We start from the raw sequence: 5,921 nt of genomic DNA, 5'->3' as shown, positions 1-5,921 counted from the left end.
TGTCTGAGCAATGTTTGCAGAACTATTGAGAAAAAAACAATAAAACGCTCTCGTTTTAATGGTCTCTGGATATACGTTTATGTGCTCATAAAGCAGGTAGATTTCCTTTTATAATTGCTAATTATTCATCGTGGCATTACAGTTTAATTTGTTTTAGACGGATTGTATGAAGAGTAGTACCAGTATGCCAATATACACAACACAATCACAATTATTAATTGTTGTAGGGTTTATAAAAACATGCATTTGTACATTTTTTGCTTAATTGTCCTGAACCATTTTAATTATTGTTCATGAGAACGTATCAGGTCAAGTAAAAAGCATAATGAAAATTACATACCGTATCTTGTAAAACGGTTCCTGATTCATTAAACATTTTGATCTTTTCAATGTAAACAATAGTATATCATTTCTTCAAAGAACTGTCTAGTTATTCGCCTCTTTCATTGGCTATTAACCCATTTAGTGGTGTATAACTTCATTTTACTGAAATTAATTAACAACTCGTACAGATGAGCTTTCAATTAAAAAGACCAAATTTGTGCAAGGTGATATGGTAAACCTAAATATGTTACAAAATTGATCATAAAGGACACATAAATGTTTTCCTCTATGTAACCTGTAGAGAACTGCAAGCCGAAACTCATTTGTGAGATATAATTAGTAATTTAGTATCTTCATAACCAGTGGACCGATCGCGTTCATTTTCGGTCAACTTAAAGAGACACGTTTGTCAGTTCTGCTTACCAAAAATGGCCCACTTGGAACTCTAGATCCGATCTCACGGTTTTGTGTGTCGGGCAAGCCGAATATTTCACACATTTAAAGTTTGAGAATAGGTTGAGGTCGTTTCGACTCCGATTCGCTTTATCGCATGAGACTCTCGCAAAACGAGCGCTAGTTTCTCTAAGGGAAACTTCAGAGGGAGAAGGAACCAGCCACTAGACGGTTCGATTGATCCTTCGTCCCTATGCCCAGTTCTGACGATCGATTTGGACGTCAGGATCGCTGCGGACTCTCATCAGGGTTTTCCCGACTTCGCCATGACCAGGCAGTGTTCACCATCTTTCGGGTCCCAGCGTGCGCGCTAGAGGTGCGCCAAACCAAGACACGCGAACGTCGACGACAATGCCTGATGGAGACTCGGGAGTGCGGTATCGCGACGAACAAGACCCATCGGCCGACGGGATGCGAGAGATGCCCTGTCGATCTTAGCTTTCGCTTCACCTTTGGGTTTATCTGTTTCCTCCCAATGACTCGCGCACGTTGGACTCCTTTGTTTGTGTTTCAAGACGGGTCCTGAAAACTCCCAAAGCAAAAGCATCGCCGACGATTTGTTTTAAACAATTTTTCGTTTAACTCCATTCGAGTGGGAGGAAAAAAACGTTCAATTGGCCGATCACTTCAAGATTGGTCTTCCACCGTATCGTTCTTTTTTTTACTTGAATTTCCCTTGCGATAAAAATGATACAATTTTTTATCGAACAGTTGTACGATAAGTAGCAAATTTAGCGTCGCTCCTAAAGGTAACTTCGTTTGCTCACTCGACTCTTGATATCGAATGGAATAAATATTAAGAGATACTCTGTCTCTTCCGTCGTTTGGCATTCTCTTTCTTTAAGGGCTGTTTCTTCCAAGTGACAATCGCAATACCTTGGTTGATACACCTTCTCGCTTGTTTGTATGTGTCTACTCTCCATAATTTTCTTACCCTCATGATCCCAAGCTTTAATCTGAATGTAGCCTCTAAATGGTTTATAGTCAATGATCCCATTCCGTTGAGATTCCCTTCGATTTAGATGCAAAGTCATCAGGTGGATTTTTTCCTTGCGGTCTTATGCGCGCAGTTCCGACTCCGAATTGAGCAGTAAAATTTCCATCCATGTACCATGAGGTGTATTCATCAAACCCTCGTTTGAAAAATGTTTTTTCTTTGCTGAAATTTATCCATATCAGCTCTAAGTCGATTATGAATTGCATGTTAAGAGCCATGTTTCCTCCGATGTATACTGACATTGAGCCATCGCTAGATCGTCTTCGTATTGATTCATTCATTAATGGGTGGTACTTCCTGCATTGAGCATGCCCATTAACATGCCAGGACTCGCCGGAGTAAATCGTTCTTCTCAATATATCCATGATCTTGTGTCAGCGTTGAATCTTTGAAGGTCATCATCCCAAAAGAGCCTATCTTGGCTACAGACCCTTCTCCTAGCTGTATTCACTTAAGGAACATCAAGACATTTGCCTGTTATGGCAATTTTAGAGAAAAGAAGCATATTCGGAACAATGACGTAGACCTAACCTGTCTCTTGTACATATGTCGAAGAAACCCTTGTGCATAATGGCTAAAGCAGAAAGATGCGATCTTTGTTGATGATTCTCTGATCTCCGATTGTTTCTCCAATTTGATCTTTCGAGGCAAATTTATAGTTTTCGGAAGTCAATGCGATTAAGCTGTTTTTCTCAAGACATTTGAGAAAGTATTCTATCCATTCAAGACACGCTTCTATATTTATATCGTCTCGGAACAGTTTGTGCCTTCTCTTCAAGCCAACCGTGATCCGGTTACAGAATCTGCCTCCTTTTGTTCAGCACATCGGCATTTTTGTACAAGGCGTCTTGAATTGTGTGCAGACCACATTTGCTGATTATGGGTTGGTATGGAAGGAGAAAGGACTCTGCCATCATCTTTACTTCCCAAGGTGAGGTAGAAGAATAGTAACAATAAATAATAAATATTAAAGATAAATAAATATTAAACATAATTTTCATAACATATAGTACGGATGTCTCTCTCGCTCTCTTCCAAATTGTAAATTTTATCCGCATTTCGCCTCGCGAGTTTCAAGTCTCCACTGTAATGCAGTGTAAGTTGGCGTTTCGTTAAAGGAGTTTTTGACTGAGATATATAAAAAATGGTCGTATTACAATTTTGGTTTTTTAGAAATATTGTGTGATTGTAGGTAGCACTGTAACGTTTTTTTTTAAAATGTTTTTAGTATTTTGATCAGTACCCAACTTTTCCTTAAACTTATAAAGCCCTCGAGTAAACTTTCAAAGGTTTTACTCTTTAGTGGCCTTATCGAGATTTGTTTCTTTTTTTTCTTTGCTCTGCATCGTTCCGAGGTTTTAAACGGAATATTCGATCTTGTTTTGCATGTCTTCTGCGAAAAAGTCGAAACTGATAATCTTTTTTAAATAATAAAATGCAACACTGGCCAATTTCCTTTCAGTCTTTTTTTCTTCGAGTTCTTTCTGACTTTCAAAATACTTTGTATTATATTTTTGATAAGTTGCCCTTGCCAATTTTAATCCTTCCAATGAAAACGAAACCAAATATACCCTATTCTGATACAACTGTAATCCATTTGTTTAAAGTGCGAATAGTGGTTGCAGTTCGATCTACTTTATGATTCTAAATATTTCTCAAACATAATAATACGTATATGTACGGAATATTTTTGCAGTATTAAATGGTGTGTTGTTGCGCCAGTATTAGGAAAAGCTACATTACCAATGACGTCAACACATCTGAATGTCTGTCCGGTCATCCGCACGATAATTCAAGAATGCTTTGACCTATTAAACTCAAATGTGGTACACAGATACAAGTGTTTTAGGCTTGTAGACGTGATTCATTTTTTTTTTAATTCGAGGGTCGATTCCGTGTGGGAGGGGATCACAAAAAGGATGCTGGCGTTACTTATTACTAATTATTTTCCTATTCAGGTAGTCTGAAAGAATTTGTGCGTCGACGGTCCAGAACGGTTCTGGTGGGGCGGCACGAGCAGGGGGGAGGATGTCATATTTAAATCCACGTGCGCTGGAGTGCAATTGACCAACTGAGTACAGTAGGTCAGCTAGCGGTCCTGGGATGAGGATGTTTCTGACTAATCTGACGTAGTTGTCAGCGCGGAGATGCTTCTTTTCAAAATAATCCTTTAATGGACGGTACAGCTGTTTCGCAGAATTCTTTCAGGTATTCGGTCCCTACTGTGTACGTTGAAAAAAAATTATTAAGACGATAGATTCAGGGTCCACTGGCAGTAAAGCTCATCCGTGGTGTATTGCGTGTGCAGAGCAAGCCACGTCTACCACGTTGGAAATTATTTTTCATGCTTTCTATTTCCAGAAGCTTTGAAGTAATTCCGTTTTTTTTAAAATAAATATTGAATAATAAGAGGAAATAATGTTGTAGGTCCATGATTACTAGCATCAGTACCTCTGCTGATATGGCACATCTTTTAACTCTCGGTAAGCGACAAAGGGGTTGGCACACCGGTTGTTATTTGTTACTTTTTTGTACCTACACGAAACTTTTTTTATAATTTCCGACTCTGAAAACAATTCGAAGTTGAGAGCACAAGTTCAATCGAAATAATTGAAAGATATATAAAGGCATACTGTGTGATAGACTCAGGGGCCTCGTACTTCAATATTTCCTCGCCAGTATTGTCATTTTCCTGACTTTTATGTAAATTACTATAATTTCGAGGACGTAGTCCATAGACATTGAAGAAATTCTAAAAAAATTAACAGTAGTAATGATACTGTAATACTGTAACGTAAATTTCATTAAGTAGGTCATTTTATTTATTTACAATTAATTAACAATAAATTTATAACAGTCTTAAAATCGATTAATGTATAACAGTAATTACAATTTATCACTCACAACTTTATAACGTAACAAGAACGCATCGATGTTGGAACAGAATTCGAAACAATTCGATTTGTATATATAGCAAACAAACAACATTCTTTCTAGAATGTTCTCAAACAAACACGTCATATTTCTAGGAAAGATTACGTCACTTCCACCATGGTTGTTTATGACTGATATTTCATGGCGCCTCGACGTCTATCGGGATTTCTGGAATATTGGCTACAATAATAGAACGGTATTTGGTGTTATTGCAAACGTTCCCCCACGTCTATGGAGGTGCAACAGCGTATCAAATTTCTTAGACGAGATTAAGTCCATTAATTTGTCTGGTGGTTTTTCGTATATGAAACTAGCGACCTTTTTACACGACAAGAAGGTACATGGAAAAAGTGAACATGAATTACAAGCATTCTTGCGTAAAATAGACTATTCGTAATACAGTAAATGATTTTTTACTTTTAATGGAAACGGACCGGATGTTATGAAATAAAAATTCTATGTGGATATAGATGTTTTATTTTATTTCTAAGTAACTACGAATAAAATATAAACAACGGCATTTATTCAGCTAGCGAAATTGGCAGTCAGCACGGCGCGGAGATTAAATTGACTGTAATTTTCACACGAATGGACTTTATTTACAATACTTTCATTGTCTGTAATTTATTCCATAAAAGTTTTGCAAGAACTAAAGTTTTGTTGCAGGTTAACTTAATTACGTAGTATTGCTGTGAGAGGTTATACCTATAACCAGCAAAGTAAAAAGATATAAAGATCAATACGTTTGTGAGATAGAGAGTTATTGCTCTAGACTGACGGGAAAAAGGTACAAGTGCTGATCGATGAGCCAGGGATTTACTAATAGCAAAATAGCATGTTGTAACAGGACGTAGCTTTTTGGGGTTAGGATTAGAAAGCAAATTCCTTCGTAACGGCGAGACGCAGAAGTACCTGTCGGCAAGTAAGATAAATCAATTGTAAATTAATTAGTGCCGCGATTTTCTCTTATTACTACATGTTAAATTCTTGTACGTATTCCCTAGGCAAATCCGTTGAAATTCTCTCCTTTCTGCGGTATGTTGTTTGCGAGCTATAATTAATAGGATATCATCGTTACCGCTGTATATTACGTGTTTTTTACATAGGATCCTCCGCTTGTTTATCTAACAACGATTCATGATTGATGTTTCCCTTTGGCTTTTGTCGGCGGAGAGATAATGACAATACCGATAGACGAATCACGTTACATGCC

The sequence above is a fragment of the Photinus pyralis genome, unplaced genomic scaffold, assembly GCF_008802855.1.
Source record: "Photinus pyralis isolate 1611_PpyrPB1 unplaced genomic scaffold, Ppyr1.3 Ppyr1.4_LG1, whole genome shotgun sequence".
Lineage (NCBI taxonomy): Eukaryota > Metazoa > Arthropoda > Insecta > Coleoptera > Lampyridae > Photinus > Photinus pyralis.
The sequence above is the reverse complement of the archived record's forward strand: the minus strand, read 5'-3'. Positions refer to the sequence as shown.